This window comes from Panthera onca, chromosome B3 (assembly GCF_046562875.1).
Source record: "Panthera onca isolate mPanOnc1 chromosome B3, mPanOnc1 haplotype 2, whole genome shotgun sequence".
Lineage (NCBI taxonomy): Eukaryota > Metazoa > Chordata > Mammalia > Carnivora > Felidae > Panthera > Panthera onca.
Window position 1 is genome coordinate 105,300,815 of NC_138344.1, and position 18,041 is coordinate 105,318,855.

The window sequence follows — 18,041 nt, forward strand, 5'->3', positions numbered from 1 at the left end:
ACACTTTTCAAAGTCAAGTTGATTTTACTTGCATTGATTTTTTTTTAATTTTTTTTTTTTAACGTTTATTTATTTTTGAGACAGAGAGAGACGGAGGAGGGTCAGAGAGAGAGGGAGACACAGAATCTGAAACAGGCTCCAGGCTCTGAGCCATCAGCACAGAGCCCGACGCGGGGCTGGAACTCACAGACCATGAGATCATGACCTGAGCCAAAGTCAGACGCTCAACCGACTGAGCCACCCAGGCGCCCCTTACTTGCATTGATTTTAAGCGTCCATCATTTCATTTCTAGTACTAATGTGAATGAGGTTAAAATGCAAGAAATTACAAGTCTTGTGTCCTTCAGCAATATTCCACCATTTGACAGAGATATACGTAGGTAGACATAACAAATTTCTGGATGCTTATGTCCATATTGTCACTTTTGTATAATTTTAGTTTTGTATTAATTGTATTTTCTAACTTTCCTTCAGTAAACATGTACTTAGGTTTTATATTTTAGATTTTATAAATATATTTTTATTTGTATATTTATTCTTATTGAATAATAAGAAAGTTTAAAACATATTTAAGAGGATCAAATGAAAAATAGAAAGCCAACCATTATCGTTTAAGACTCAGTCTGTAAAATTCTAATGCAAGGACACACACACACACACACACACACACTGCATCTGAAGCCAAGAGAAACACATGATCTAATTTATTCCTGTGGGAGAGTATTATGATTAAGACAATGTTTTGGGAAACACATGATTTCCGTTCTCGTATGTATAGTGAAGGGGTGAAGGGTCAGGAGCGCCCCCAATGGCTTATGGTTCTAAAGGAAAGGAACATAGTCAGTGTGCCCTGCAAGCTTGCTAAGGCAGGAAACATGTCAGCCATCTTTACTAACGTATTTCCAGAGCTTAGCACAATGCCTGTTTATTCGCTGGCAGTATGGAGTTAATCATACCTACCTTTCAGTTGTTAGGAGGATTAAATGAACACAGGATTGAGATAATATAGTATTTGACTGGTCTGGTTGTCTATTGTGTAACAAACAACCCAAGGTGTTGTGGCCGGAAATAACCACAATTATTATTTTGCCCTGTCGTTTAGGTGGGGCGCAGTGGAAATAGCTTGCTCCTGCTTCATTCGGGCTTCAGGTGGGGCGGTTTGAAAACAAGGCCTGTAATCACCTGCAGCCTCAAGGCTTGCTCACTCATAGCTCTGGTGGTGATGCTGCCATCAGTTGAGTCTGATTGGGGGGCCGTCAAGCGAGAACAATTACATGTGACCTCCCCTTGTGGCCTGAGCTTCCTCACAATGTCATCCTTGGGTTGGAAGAGTGAATGTCCCAAGACTGAGGCCAGAGAGAACTCCTGTGATCTTGCCTTGGAAGTTTGCAGTGTTACCTCTGCCGCATTGTCTTTGTTTAGGCGACATTCACAGTGGTCACCTCAACTTCAAGAAGAAGGAAAGTAGACTCTACTGCTTGACGAAAAGTGGTGTGCAGGACCAGGAATATGGCTGTGGCCTTTTATTTGAAAATACTCTTGACATCCTGACGCACAATGGGATACTGAAAATTTGACATAATTTTTATGTTAAGGTGAGATGTTGGCTAGGTGTGATTAATCATTCTATTTCTGGTTAGGCTAACTTTCCTCAAATATGTCACTTTTTAATGATGGTGTAGCCTTTTATTTATTTATTTTAACGTTTATTTATTTTTTTTAATTTTTTTTAATGTTTATTTATTTTTGAGACAGAGAGAGACAGAGCATGAACGGGGGAGGGTCAAAGAGAGGGAGACACAGAATCTGAAACAGGCTTCAGGCTCTGAGCTGTCAGCACAGAGCCCGACGCAGGGCTCGAACTCACGGACCGCGAGATCATGACCTGAGCCGAAGTCGGCCGCTTAACCGACTGAGCCACCCAGGCGCCCCATAACGTGTATTTATTTTTGAGAGAGAGAGAGAGCCAGCAGGGGAGGGAGACATACAGAATCTGAAGCAGGCTCAGCACAGAGCCCCATGCAGGGCTTGAACTCACGAACTACAAGATCATCACCTGAGCCAAAGTTGGATGCTTAACTGACTCAGCCACCCGACAGTGTGGCTTTTTATAGCAAGAAATTAGATTTTTCTGGTGTGAGAAGGTCCTGGATTCCTGGTGAGTAATCTGAATTTCCAGTAGAGATTTGAGAGTTAGATCATAATCACGCCCTTTCATTCTGGAAAATTTATTTGAAATGAGAATGAAAATGAGCAAAATTACGGATGCATTTTCGAGCAAAGGCAAAAATAAGATTACTTCAGTACACGGGCGCATTTTGCTCAAGTGTGACAATGGGCAAGGGGTTGGGGGGTAGCTCTATGGAAGCAGAGAGTGAGAACAAGTGGTCACTGTAACTACACAAGTTTTTCTGGGAACAGATTTTTAAATCCTTTTTTGCGTTCACATTGGACTTCTGGACTTCTGAGCAGAATAAAGTAAAATTCCCTCCAGTGTTGAGGTAAAGGAGAGGTCTCTGCCTCCACTATTTGGACAGCTGGAACCCCCTCTCTTTAACCTCCTGGAACAGACGGGGTGCCGGCTTCCAGGCCCTGGGAGTATTGCATTTCCTCCTGCTCCGTGACTGAGAAAGGTGTGAGGAAAGCCTTTGTTTCAGTCCTTTAGAAGCTAGAATGACCACAAGCAAACAGTTGTTGGATTCAGAGACCACACAAATGAAATAACCTGGGCATCAAAAAAAATCATCTGTGTTTCTGAAGTGGGAAAAAAATGCTTCAGGTCTCTGTTTAATTGGTAAGTTAGGACATGTTTCAAGACGTGCATTCATTTACTCATTCATTTAATAAGTATTTATTGAGAGCCAACTATATGCTGGGTACCAAGCTGGATGCTCAAAATAATAAGATAAGCAAAAGGAACAAGGTTCTTGCCCTCGCAGGTCTTATGGCTAGGAGAGACCAAATATGGGAATTCTGTTAGTTCTGAGGTTTGGAGTAGCCACAGTATAGCACAGGCTGGGATAGGAGCTGGGAAGAATTAAAGTCAATGGGTCAGTTATACTATGCCACCATGCATGATAGTTTCCCTGGGGACTCATAGCCTCAAAGGAGACCAGAAAACAGAGGTGAAGTTTCATGTCCATGGGGCCTGTGTCCAGAGACTGGCAGAGACTAGAATCTGAACCTGTAATAGAATCCCCATTTCAGGACCTAGAATGGGTAGATGTGACCGCTTTCCAGAAGGAGGCAGAACACTACAGCTACTTGTAGTTGGTGATTAAGATACAGGCAGATATTGGCCTACAGCAGAGGCAACATACTCTTTTTTTTTTTTTTTTTTTTTTTTTGAGCCACAATTATTTATTCCTAGAAATGGACTCTGAGGAAATAATCATAGGTGAGTGCAAAGATTTATTTACAAGGGTGCTTAATACAGATCTCTTTATAAGTAGGAAAAAGGAGGAAGAAGAAGAGGAAGAAGAGTTGAAGGAGAAGGAAGAAAAGGAAAAAAATGGGAAGATATTGAGCACCCCTATGAGGTAAATAAATGTGATACTTGTTACTGAACAATATTACACAATCCTAAAATAATGGTTACTAAAGACTACGAGGGGTCTTTTTTGTTGTTTAAATTATACCTATGAGGGATACACAACAAAATGTTAGCAGTAAGTTTAACTGGCTATTAAGATTCCAGGTTATTTTATTTTATTCTATTTTTTTTTTAATTTGGATTCAAGTTAGTTAACATATAATGTAGTATTGGTTTCAGGAGTAGAATTTAGTGATTCATCACTTACATGTAACACCCAGTGCTCATCCCAACAAGTGCTCTCCTTAATGCCCATCACTCATTTAGCCCATGCCCCCACCCCACACCCCTCCAGAAACCCTCAGTTTGTTCTCTATAATTAAGAGTCTCTTATGGTTTGCCTCCATCTCTGTTTAATTTAATGTTTATATTTTGAGAGAGACAGACAGAGTATGAGTGGGCAAGGGGCAGAGGGATAAAAGGACACAGAATCTGAAGCAAGCTCCAGGCTCTGAGCTGTCAGCACAGAAACTGATGTGGGGCTCAAAATCATGAACGGTGGGATCATGACCTGAGCTGAAGTCAGATGCCTAACTGACTGAGCCTCCTAGGCACCCTGCTTCCCTCTCTGTTTTTACCTTATTTTATTTTTCCTTCCCTTCCCCTATGTTCATCTGTTTTGTTTCTTAAATTCCACATGTGAATGAAATCATGTGATATCTGTCTTTCTCTGACTGACTAATTTCGCTTAGCATAATACACGCTAGTTCCATCCATGTTGTTGCAAATGGCAAGGTTTCCTTCTTTTTGATTGCCGAGTCATACTCCATTGTATATATATACCACATCTTCTTTATCCATTCATCAGTCAATGGACATTTGGACTCTCTCCATAATTTGGCTACTGTTGGTAGCACTGCTGTAAACAGTGCATGTGCCCCTTCGAATCAACATTTTTGTATCCTTTCAATAAATACCTAGTAGTGCAATTGCTGGGTCATAGGGTAGCTATATTTTTAACTTTTTGAAGAACCTCCATACTGGTTTCCAGAGTGGCTGCACCGGTTTGCATTCCCACCAGCAGTGCAAAAGTGTTGCCCTTTCTCCACATCCTTGCCAGCATCTGTTGCTTCCTGAGTTGTTAATTTTAGCCATTCTGACATGGCCGCATCATGCTTCCTACCAGAGGAAGAGACGGAGAGAAAGAGAGAGTGGACCCCCTAACCCAGTGTTGAGATCATCTCTCTCCGTGGCCCTTTCCTACCCAAAACACAGCGAAGCACTCAAAGCTCCTTATGTTCCATTTTGTCTTCTGTCTTCTCTGTGGTGAAGAATGGGTTTCAGAGTGAATCACATGAAACAAATATGGCTTTCCCTGAGTCTCTAGAGAGACCGAGTTATCCCCCAAGCTTTATTCCAAAATTTATTATTTTTTATAGCATCACTAAATGAAAAGATCACCTGAGTGCCAGAAATGTATCCAAAATGCTTAAAAGGGCACCAAAAATGTATTGGTGTCATCAAGATACCTGACAAACTTTCTCATGGTACCCTTGTACATAAACTTGAGAAATTAGATACCTAAGTGGCAAAAATATATCTCAACAATACTGATAAATTAACCAGTGCTAACCTGGACCTATGTTTCTCAGACTTGAGTAATATGTAGAGCCCTTGTAAAGGAAATCTAGTCTTAGACCTCTCAAATATTGATTTAGAATTTTAATTGTGATATTACTCAAGCATAAAAACCTAAAACTAGAAATAAGTAATTTACGCTTACAGGCCTATTCAACAATAAATATTAAAATCATAACAAACACATAAAGCAAATAAAAGCACAATATAAGTTAACAGTATTCATTTAACATGACAGATAAGGTTCACTGACACTAATGTTGAATTTAATTTTAAAATGATGAGGCTTCATGTCAGGTTCTATAACTTGCAACATTCTGGCTTCACTTGTTTCCAGTGCAGAAAAGGCTTACTTGCATAAATATGCTGTACAAACTGAAATTTAAAACTCCAAGGATGTGTTTGATAGTGCGAGCTGGTCAAATGTTGTAATTTGTCAAAATTCTGTAAGCAAGAAATTCTTACATGCCAATTTTTATTAATTGCTAAAGATTAGCATCAAGGTTAATATTTTTAGGGAATTGAAATCCACATTAAATAGGAATTTAATCCATTTAGTTCTGTAAGTGGGAACAGAATTTCTTTACACTTACTATAACATTTGCTGCTAAATTGGCATTTGGGAAGAAAAGTTAAATATTATTTTCAAAACTATTCAATTAACAACGATTTTTTTGAGCACATTTCTCAAGCTACTCTGTGCTCCGTGAACACAGATCTGTCATTACATTTCTCCAGTTGGACTGCCAGAAACCTTTCTTCGTGTAGGATGCCATGAAATTATTTAGTTTCCACACGGCATGAGCACAGTGGCGGGGATAAGCGTGAGCTCAAACACTAAGATGAAGTAGCGACACTCAGTGTTAAGACAATCACCAGATGATGAAGAATATGTTCACATTATTTTTTAAAGATCATCATTCAGTGTGAATCCACATTTAAAATTCTGATTTCAAAATTATTGCTCCGAGTGGATTTTTTGAGCATTTCGTAGCTTAATGCTTGAAACTGCTCAACAAATGGTAACTATTCTATTATTGTTGTTGCTATTTATTTACTTAAAACATTTGGTTGGCAACATAGCCAAAAGAAAAGGGGCCAGTACCAGAGCAAGGATTCAGTCTTTTTTTTTTTTAATCTTGTATTGACTCACTAATTCAGCTTGGATATCAGCTTGGATATCTCTGTACCTAAGGTTTCCTATCAATGAATGAGACTGAAATCTTCTAGAATTGTTGGGAAAATCGTATGGGTTTAAGATTTGATTCAATAGATGTCTATTATGTAAAATCCCCAAGGTAAATCATACAGCATTTATGCCAGTGTCTGAAAATCAAACAATGCTGCACAGATCTTAGATATTCCTTTAATAGACATGAGCCAATTTGTAGAAAATAAATTTCTCAGCAATAATAACAACAACAATAAACCCACTCAGGAACAGAGCATCAAATCATCGCCCCCTGGACAACTTTTTTGTTATTCTACCAAACTATAGTGATTATTCTCAAATGAGACTTTCTGAAGCTGAGAAAATATTCAGTGAAGGAATTCTTTGAATTCATGAATAGGCTTCAGGGAATGTAAGTTTCTGAAATGTATCCAACATTTAGTGTGTGTGTGTGTGTGTGTGTGTGTGCGCGTGTGTGTGTACACATGTGTGCACGTATCTGAGGGAGAAAGGTTTCCATCTCATCAGATTCACAAATGTGTATAAGAACCAACATGAATACGGACCACTGTTTTGGAATGAAACTCCTAACTCCTAATACCACTTGAGAATTAATGCTTCACTTTAACCTGAAACTAGGCTGTTTTTATGGAATCATTTTTCTAGGAATGCTCTCTAGGGTGCTCCAGTATTAGCTCTCACCATAATTATGTGATGCAAAGCATTAATAAATTTAATAAGGGCTTGTAACATCCTTCTTTATCTTGATCAAATATAAATAAAGACTCCAGATTAAATACTGGTACATACTGCAAACCCTGAGCTGATGCACTGGACTGTGTTACTTGATTTAGAATTATAGTATTAACTAGCCAAAAATTTGTGGTGCTCCATAAACATGAATTTGACCTTTATAGATGAAACCCATTGAAATGACAGAGCATCTTTTTAGTTAAGTGAACACGAATCAGCATTTATCTGGGACTTAATAGCTGCAGCCTGGCTCTAGCCTTGTTCTTTTATTGAGGCATATTGTGAGATCCTAAGTGTGCAGTTCAATTTTGAGAAATGCTTACACTTACACCCGGTCAAGGTACAGAGCACTACTATTACTTTAGAAAGTTCCCTTGTTCCCCTTCTCAAGCATTCTCCTTTCTAGAGACTGATTTGGTTTCTCTCATGATGCCTTCCTTTATTTTAGAGTTTATCCTAATTTCTTATTTAGAAAACCAACCGACTGTAGCATAGACAATGTTTCCAACCTGTGTTTCCTAGAGTCTTAAAGATCCTTGAAGTTTGCGTGGGAGCCACTGTTGGAAGATGGGAGAGAGAGCTGAGGGAGAATCTCAGAGAGATCTAGACTATTCCTCAACTCCTATTTCGACTGGAGCAGCTTCCTTTGAACTCTTTTATAAATTGGAATTCCATGTGGGATTGGTTGTAAAAGGGGTTCTGCTTCTTTTAAAATATTATCTGGCAAGGCTACTGTGCCAAAAATAACTACAGTGTTTAAATCGAGCCATTATAGAATCAAACTCTTACAATGACAGTTTAGGCTTCATAAGACCCAAGCGAGTGAGCGGAAGTTAGCAGTTGTGCAGAATGAAGTCTGACAACACAAGGTGGTTGCACGTGGAAGCGAATAGCATAGGAATTGGGAAGGCAATTCCCGATTGTGTTCCCCAGGTCATGTAGAGAAGTTTATTAATTCTGAGATGATGCTCTCGCATTTTAGATCATATTTCCTCTAGTAAGACGATCACTTCTCCAGTACGATGATCAAGTCAACCTTTTGCCTTAAAATCAACTAGACTCAGACTGGCCAGAGACTCTTGTGACAGTATCTAACTAGGCATTACCCTATTTTCTCCCTAAAATCCAATTTCATTGCTTTGTGAATTTCAACCTAAAGTCTACTCGTACTTAGAAGTTTTCCTTCCATGTAAGAGACCATCAGTTGTGCACACTACAAATATTCTTGCATTTATGACAGAAAAGTACAGGAAACTGGAATAAAATGTATTTGTATGAATTATCAGTTCCTTGTTGCTTAAGTTTTATAAAGAACCTATTAGAGGAGGATCTTTGTTGGTTGGCTGTTTTGATGTAGCTTTTCTTTTAATTTTATCTCCAAAATGATGGGGTGTAAACAATACTATTTTATATTTGTATCCCAATTTATAGTTTGCAAAAATACCACATATTTGTTATAACAGCCCTTAAAAGTATGTATTATTACCTCCATTTTAATTTTTTTTTAATGTTTACTTACTTTTTAGAGAGAAAGACAGAGAGTGAGCAGGGTAGGGGCAGAGAGCGGGGGAGACACAGAATCCGAAGCAGGCTCCAGGCTCTGAGCTGTCAGCACAGAGCCTGACGTGGGGCTCAAACCCACAAACCTTGTGATCATGACCTGAGCCGAAGTCAGATGCCCACACGACTGTGCCACCCAGGCGCCCCTTATTATCTCCACTTTAAGGATGTGAACTGAGGCACTGATCGCTTAAGTGACCTGCTCACAGAGGTAGAGAATACTAGAATTGAGTATCCATTTGAATTGCTAACTCACTAGTATTGTGTCATGTATCCAGTACCTACTACTGTTTACCTGCGTTTTTAGTACTGGTGTGTTTAGTTAAGAGACAATGAGTAGGCAACTGTCCTTATCCTGAGATCTCTGTGTCACCCCATTTATTAGCCCATTTTTTATGTTGTCTTTAGCTTTTAATGAAATTGGCATCTTCCCTCGTAAATATTTTTCAATTTTAATTTTAAAAAGCTGTTTCCATTGGGAGAGAAGAGGAAATCATTTCCAAAAACTTGAGAAAGTGCCAGGAAAAGCTAAATGATTAATTTCCCATAAGCTGCATCAGGCATTTCATTTTGGCAAGTGACTCTGAATTAGAAACCTTCCTTAGATTGGAAATAAAAATCTTTGCGAGCTTCTCTGAACCAGGAAAAGGCATATTTAACTGGATGGTGGGAAAGACAAAAACATAGGAAAAGGGCTTCTGGGAAAAGACCCCCCTAGAATAAGTAGCCCCAGAAATGCCTATTAAATGCTCAGTGAACAAGCCAAGCTTTGCTAAAAAAATGTGTCCAGCCTGATAAGCTGGCCAATGAAGGGCCAGATGATAAGCAAGGACTGAAAATATCATTTTGAAACAAATGATCACCTCACCGAATGCACCATTACTAACAGTGTATACTCTCCATCAAAGAGGAAGCAAGCATTTAGTCACACGTGGGAGAATCGGGGCCGGAAAGGAGATAGGAGTCTAGCAGAGGATAACATTACAGTCTTGGGTCAAAATGGAGCCATGAATCTGGATGAGTCATTGAAGGACTGAATTCCTTCAGATACCGTAGAGGAGAGTCAGTCAGGAGGAGGCTCACTGGCAGAGAAAGCCATTGACAAAGGGGGAGACGGGCAGAGGGACAAAAAAGGCTTTGCAGGTTGTTAGGATCCAGGACAGCCACAGGAGGGCAGCAAACGCAGCATAGATGGAAGTTCTTGAGTGTCCTTGAATGAAGCGTTTTTTCAAGATATAAATCCACCACAGAATCTACATTTAAAACTGCTGGGAGTCAATGAAATATTTTTTCATGAGTTTAATGCAATTTAATCCAAAGTAACTTTTATATGTAGTTTAAAGATTCAAAGATTTATGTAGAAGTGGGTCTTGTGAAAGGATTTTCCAAGTAGGGAAAAACCAGAAGATGCTTTCTTCCTTTCCTTATTTTCTCTTTGTCTGCTATGATGGGTAGAGAATTCTAGGATTAGTAATTAAGAATTCAGGACAAAGCCTATGGCCTTTCTTCAATGTTGTGGAAAGCAGGCAGCTAAAGATATACTAACAATTTCAATCAAAACATAGGATGAATGAAAGTGTACCTGAGGAAATTGACAATTGGTTGATGAAACTACTTAATTGCCTAATTAAGTAGTTAGTTAAACTGCTTAATAAAATTATGCCTGGGGGCTGCAATAAGGCTCCTTCCAGAAAGGACTCTCTTACCTACTCCTTGTGCTCCTATGAGTTTTTCAAAAGTTGTATGGAGGAAAAAGCCTAGATTTTTGTTTAAATCACATTTCTCTTCAAAAAGGAAAATGAGAATCCTTAACTGAAAAAGAAAATATGATTCTAGTAGGTCATCTGAGTGGTCCCTAGAATAGACATATTGATATGTTACTAGCTAATTTTGACCTGTGAATGGACCGGATTACTTCAATTTAAGGACAGGAAGACTTCTTCTTAGGAAGACTTCAACTTTAGAGGAAGTGGATGAATCTACTCTATAATGTTGGGAGAGTGACCAAAAGACCAACTACAATGAAAAATACTAATTTTTTTTGATAGAATATATTCCTCTCACTCTTGTCTCTTGAGGCCTGAATTCCCTGCTTTTTTTATTTTTATAAAACTCTGCTAAGGTATCAAACACAAATAGACATTAACCAGGAATTCCCATCCTAGGAAAGGATTCCCAGAAATGATCAGAGATGCAAAAGTGACTTACGTTTAATGATGTCTTAAGAGATGAGTGTTTTACTTACATTTGAGAAAGTGAAAATAACACAAAAATCCTATTTCAAACCTTTGCATGATTTGTTTTTCACAACAAACCTAGGAGAGAGGTGTTACTATTATATCCATTTTATGTATGAGGAAACTAAGGCTCCAAGAGGTTAAACAACTTGTCCATGACCACAGACTGAAAAAGTGGAGTTGGAAGGCACCTGGGTGGCTCAGTTGGTTAAGCATCCAACTCTGGCTCAGGTCATGATCTCGTGGCTTGTGAGTTTGAGCCCCACATCTGTGCTGACAGCACAGAGCCTACTTCTTCAGATTCTCTGTCTCCCTGTCTCTCTGCCCCTCTCCTGCTTGTATTCTCTCTCTGTCTCAAAAATAAATACACATTAAAAAAAAAAGAATAAAAGGAAATAATAGAAGAACAAAAAGATCAAACACAGTGTACAACAAATTCAATTAAAGGCACATAGCTAAAATAAGATTTTTTAAAAAAGGAAGAAACAGCTCCAGAAAGCCTGGGATTCATATGATTTTAGTTCACAGCTCTTCAGGCTGTAGAAGTTATACAAGTCCAGGAAAAGTCTTCTTAAATTTCTTATAGAACTCTGTGAGGTAAAAAACAAAATAAAACAAAAACAAAACAAAACAACAACAACAACAGAGGTATCCCTATAGCCTCGTGATGAAGGTAGGTCTGTCTGGATTTTTTTTTTTTAAACCTTCTATTAAAGAAACAGCCAACTAACTTTGGTCCAGCTCCAACTGCTCTTTCCCCGGTCCCAGTGGAAATGCAAAGCCTCTGCCTTCTTCCTGCTCAGGCAGACTGGCTAGTCCATATTTTGTTCTTGGTATTTTCACGAAGGCATCATTTTTCAAGAGCAAACGCGTAATTGATTGTACGTGTGCACGTCACACCCACGCCCGGGGAACCCTAACTGGATAGTCCACAAGAGGCAGTTGCCTAATTTGCAAGCACAGCCTCAAAAAGTAAAACAAGAATAACCATACTCATCAAGTTCCCAAATGATTGGGACTATCTATACTTTGCATGCCTTCTAGGATCCAGCAGCACCATGGAATTATTTTGGCTTAGAAACTCTGCTTGGGTTTTACTTTTTATTTGTTCAGTCTCCCCTTCTCAGCGCCTTGAAATGGTAGAAGTCTACCATTCTACCCAGTAGAAGTCAATGGTCCTGCTGAGTGAACCGACCCTGTTTGAGTCCCGAGCAGAAAACGATGAATCGTAGTTATTCTCAACATTAGGTGTTTTCTAAACTCTTAGCCTTGAAATGTATCGAGGCTTTTAATCCTCTAAATAAACATTAAGTGAAAGTGGTATTTTGGTTACGTGATATATGTTAATTTTTAAAGTTAGGAAAAGTAGATAAGTCTGAATGAAGAAAAGTAAAAACCACGTAAATGCTATTAGTTTAAGATAAATTCTGTTAACATATTGTGACAGGTCCTGTGGTTTTGTGTTTTTGTGTGTGGGTGCACATTTTTATTTATTCTTTAAACATTTAACAGGGATTGGTTGTGTGTAAGCCGTGCTGTAGGAACCAGGTATAGAAAATACAGTGCTAAAAATAAAGTCCTTCCTTTCATGGAATTTATATTTTAGGATATTTTATAAAAAGTGAATCCTCCTGGGGCACCTGGGTGACTCAGTCAGTTGAACGTCACACTCTTGATTTCAGCCCAGGTCCTGATCCCAGGGTTGTGGGATTGAGCCTCATGTCAGGCTCCGTGCTGAGCATGGGGCCTGCTTAAGATTTTCTTTCTCTCCCTCTGCCCCTCTCCCCTGCTTGTTCTCTCTCTCTCTTTAAAAAGAAAAAGTGTATTCTTCCACATCTGCAATTTTAAAACTTGCTTTTTGTCAATTTAAAATATACTTCACATCATTCATGCTAAATACAGATCTATGCAGTAATTTTAAATGACTGTTTAATAGGTTAGCATTAGAGTGCTAGCTTTTTTTATCCAGTTCCATAATTTGAACAGATAGTTTCCATTGTGTTTTGCTATTATTGCAGGAACAACTTTTTGGAGGAATTTTGTACATTGGCACATAAATAAACAGACACGTTTACTCAATTACATCTATAAGATAAATTTCTTACTCCAGTGTTTTGAGTTCTAGACTGCAGGCCTCTTTCCACACCAGTATGTAGACCTATTTTATCATTATCTTCATATTGTCTTCTATGCATGGTCCATTTTCTAAAAGCAGTTCCCTACTTATTATTATTATGAAAAGTGAAGAAATAAGTATTCTTGTGCCCATACCTAGGTACATTTCTATGAGTACTCATTCGCTTGTTTAAATAAACTTTAAAAATGAAATATAGACTTGGTATAAAAAAAAAGTAGAGAAGCGTATTAAATGGAAAGTCTAAGCTCTATCCCATCTCCTGTTCAACTCCTTGGAGTTAAGGAGTTCAACTCCTGGGGTTAAATCACAGACATTATCTATGCATTTATTTCTTTTATGAATTTCCTCCACATATCCTGTATGCGCTAATGCTGTTTTCAATCACATAGCATCCATTCTCTCTTGTTTGCAACAGCACTCTGATTTTGTGGAGTGCCCACTCTTCCCCCAGTAAATCTGCTCCAGCTACCCTGGCTTCCCCAATGTTCTTCACACACATAAAAATGAACTAATATTCTAGTTTCAGGGCTTTTGCATTTGTCACTGCCACTGCCTGGAAAGCCTACTCCTAGATCCTCACAACTCTCCTCCTTAATTCTTTAGGTCTTTGCCCAACGTTTATCTTGTCAGTGAGGTATTCCCTAGTTGTGCCATTTAAAATGGCAGTCCCCACCATAGCAACATCTTTCTAGATAGATCTCCTGATGTCTCTTGGGACTACATCAAAATAAAAAGCTTCTGCACAGAAAAGAAAGCAATCAACAGAACAAAAAGCCAACATTCTGGATGGGAGAAGGTATTTGCCAATGGCATATCTGTTAAAAGATTGGTATCCAAAATATATAAAGAACTTCTATAACTCAACACCCAAAAAACAAATGGGGAGAAGACCTAGACATTTCTCCAAAGAAGACATCCAGATGGCTCACAGACACGTGAAAAGGTTCTCAACATCACTCATCATCAGGGAAATACAAATCAAAACCACAATGAGATACCACCTTACACCTGTCAGAATGGTTAAAATAAAAGACACAAGAAACAACAAGTATTGGCAAGGATGTGGAGAAAAGCGAATCCTCTTGCACTGGTGGTGGGAATGTAAACTGGTGCAGCCCCTGCGGAAGAAGGTATGGCGATTAGTCAAAAAATTAAAAATAGAACTACCATATGATCCAGTAATTCCACTACTGGGTATTTACCTAAAGAATATGAAAATACTAATTCAAAAACATATATGCACCCCCATGTTTATTGTGTATTACAGCATTATTTATAATAGCCAAATTATGGAAGCAGCCCGTGTTCACCCGTAGGTGAATGGATAAAGAAGATGTGAGTATATATATGAATATGCACACACACACACACACACACACACACAATGGAATAATACTCAGCCTTAAAAAGAATGAAATCTCCATTACAACAACATGGATGGATCTAGAGGGTATAATACTAAGTGAAACAAGTCAAAGAAAGACAAATACTATGTAATTTCACTCAAACATGGAATTTAAGAAACGAAACAATCAAAGAGAAAAAGAAATAAACAACAACAAAAACCCAGACTCTTACATAATAGAGAACAAATGGGTGGCTACCAGAAGGGAAGCGGGTGGGAGGATGGGTAATGTATAGAATTGTTGAATCACTATATTGTATACCTGAAATTAATATAACAATGCACATTATACTGAAATTTTAAAAAACAAGCAATTTTCTAAAAAAGTGGCGGCCCCCTGGCCCCTCACTTCCACCACTCCCTTCGTGATTCTACTCTCCTCTAGGGCATTCTTCATCATCTCACTTTCTGTGTATCTTACCGATTGATTGATTGATTGATTTGTTATTTGAACCCTCCCACTAGGATGCAAGTTCCAGGAAGACGGGAATTATTGTCTATTTTGTCCACTGTTATAACCTCAGTGCCAGAAGAGATAATAAATAGGTACTCAACTGATATTTATTTAATACATGAATGAATAGTATTGAAGGGCACACATAAGTTTGGGGCTATTTAGACATTATTTTGAATCTCACCTTATTGAGGTCACAATGGCTGTGTGATCTTCGACAAATTTCTTAATTTGTCTAAGCTTCAGTTTCTTCATCTATAAAAACAGCAGAATTAAAATTACTTTATATGGTGTTAAAATGGATCAGAAAGATTCAATCATGATAAGTGTCTAGAACAGCAGAGCTTCCTTTTTTCATCCTCTTCCTCCTTCTTCCTCTGCACTTCTTCCTCCCCCTCCTCCTCCCTTTCCTCCTCTTCTTTAGGTTACTAATTTGAAGTAAAAAGCATAACATTGATAATTTTCTTCCCTAGAGTTCCAACTTGTTATTTAGCGTCTGGGAGCTTCCCTCTGTAGTAAGCTGACCCATCTTACCCTTCAGTGTGTCCCAGCATTGCAATGCAGGTGACACTGCCAGTTCAATAGTGATCTGCCACTAGGACATTTGAATACAGGGACACCGTGACCTCCTTCTACACAGTTTGGGACAGCCATAATGGTTGATTCAAGTTTAAAGTCACTCATGTCCACAAAAACCTGGAACAGTTCCAATGTTTCCCTCAGAGTTTGGGAGACACATTCTTGGTTCACACACTCAAACAGCTGTCTCATTCCTAGTTCACAACAGCCAGGAATAAGTTAGTGGAAGAAGAATCCCACTTGGTTCTTTGGGATTCAAGAGAAGGAGAAATGACACATTCACGTTTCTCACAGACTAATTCCCAGAAACTTCGGGTCAAGACCCCATCTCCAAGTTTGTTCATTACCACATTTCCATTCTCTCAACGAACATTTTTTTTTAACGTTTATTTATTTATTTCTGAGACAGAGAGAGACAGACCATGAACGGGGGAGGGTCAGAGAGAGAGGGAGACACAGAATTGGAAACAGGCTCCAGGCTCTGAGCTGTCAGCACAGAGCCCGACGCGGGGCCCGAACTCACGGACCGTGAGATCATGACCTGAGCCGAAGTCGGACGCCCAACCGACCAAGCCACCCAGGCGCCCCACATTTTTTTTTAAAGTAACACTAGAGGGAAGTCACCATCAAATGTGCCATGCAGATTCTTTCTGCAAAGACAATAATTACACCTAGTTATAAAGTCATAAAAGCTATTTATTGAGACGTTATCTTGTGTCAGGCAGCCTGCACAGAAACTCAAATCCAAAATGATAATGCAAGGGCATGATGAAATCTACATTACAGATGAGAAAGTAGATTCAGAGGCATTAGCTATCCAAGGTCACAAACTACATAATGACTGAGCCAGGAATCAAACCCAATGCTGCCAAACTCCAAAGCCTATGATTTTTGCAATAGTTTATATTGTCTCTGGATATTATAATCTAGAGAGGAAAATACGAAGTTTGTCAATAATACAAGCTATATGGAAATTATTCAGTTGCATCCAAGAAGCATTTCTGGGTGTGTAAAACCCTATTAGGTATTCAAAGGGGGTATAACTTGAATAAGGTAAAGTCTATCTACACCTTTTGTAGGGGACGGAGCTTGAATATATGCTATAATTGAGTTAACAGCAGAGAAACTTCTCTCTACTTAGGATCAGAGAGGTCATCACAGATGATGTCAGGTATCCAAGTCTGGAAGACTGAGGAACATTTCAGCATGCAGACAAAGGTAGAAAGAACACAGGTAAAGCAGAGGCCTGACAGTATTGAGCATGAGTCTACAGGGACAAGAGTTGAAGTGGTCTGAAGGAGTGAATGTAAAGAGGTTCCCAATGGGAGCCACATCATTGCCAAGAAAGGGATCTATCCTGGCCTGATAGAACAGGAAGCGTGAGCCGAATGAGGCCACAGCAAAGATGTAGCAGGTGAGGACAGTGTGGGTGTAGAATGTCTGTGAATCACATTCCTGGGCATGGTCAACGGGAAGGATGTGGTAATAATATGGAGGCGACTATGTTAGAACTAGCTGTCCCCAAGGCTCTAGGTGGAACTGTGGAGTGAAAGGCTCATTTAGATGGGCTCAAAATGTCCCTTTTCAGCAATCCAGCCTACAAGTCTGAATCGCAAAACTTTCGATCTAGCGGTAGGATTACTTTGAAATTGCCTCACTAGAGTGGGGGCCTGGTCTTGGGTGACAGGGATGGTGGGGAGCAGCCTTGGCTTGGTAGTATGACCGGAGAATACATCTCCAAGTGGTACTAATGAAAGGTTTAAAATCTTCCAGGCCAGTGTGTTATCCCAAGAGATCAATGAAAGCCCTGGTGCAAAACATGGCTAAAGCAGATGCATTCGTTTTTAATGCTCTTCTAAGTAATGGCTCCTGAAAGTATTTTTTTTTTTTTATTGCAATACAACTGACATTAACATTGTTGTAGTTTTAGGTCATAATTATTTGATTTCTCCTTCTTCTTAATATTTTACTGAATCCAGGCAGACCTAAGGAAAACTCAGAGTAGATTTAACTCAGATATTTTTCTTTTTTTTTTTTTTTAGTCACAGTATTTATTGTTAGTTTAAACATGGAAATAGAAGATCATAAAAGCATATTATTATTCTAGTGGAAATGGAAAAGTGAAAGGACTGCTTAGACGAGATCGTACTGATTTATTGTCGTTCTGAATTATTTACATGCAGTATGCTTAAATGTATTATTTGACATTGGAAATGTATATTAATAACTGACTCTGATATGTTTACTTGTGTAATGTTGCTATTAGGGTACATATCAGATGTTTTAAGCATATGGGGTTTAAATGTGCTTGTGATTGTCATGTTTTCTTAAGAGTTCTGGATATCACATACAAAATATATAGTCACATGCTTTCATTAAAAAAATTTTTTTTTGACATTTATTTATTATTGAGAAACAGAGAGAGACAGAGCATGAGCAGGGGAGGGGCAGAGAGAGAGAGGGAGGCACAGAATCTGAAGCAGGCTCCAGGCTCTGAGCTGTCAGCACAGAGCCCAACACAGGCCTCGAACTCACAAACCGCGAGATCATGCCCTGAGCCATGATGGTTGCTTAA

The 18,041-nt window shown here is 38.9% G+C and overlaps 1 long non-coding RNA gene across 1 annotated transcript in view; it reads left to right on the plus strand.

Annotated features, from left to right (window-relative positions):
- The first annotated feature begins 16,605 nt into the window (after positions 1–16,605).
- LOC144616650 (uncharacterized) overlaps positions 16,606–18,041 on the plus strand; it is a 136,718-nt gene continuing 135,282 nt past the window's right edge. The window contains exon 1 of the long non-coding RNA XR_013556099.1: positions 16,606–16,699. This is a non-coding gene — a long non-coding RNA (uncharacterized LOC144616650). The remainder of the gene's footprint in view (positions 16,700–18,041) is intronic.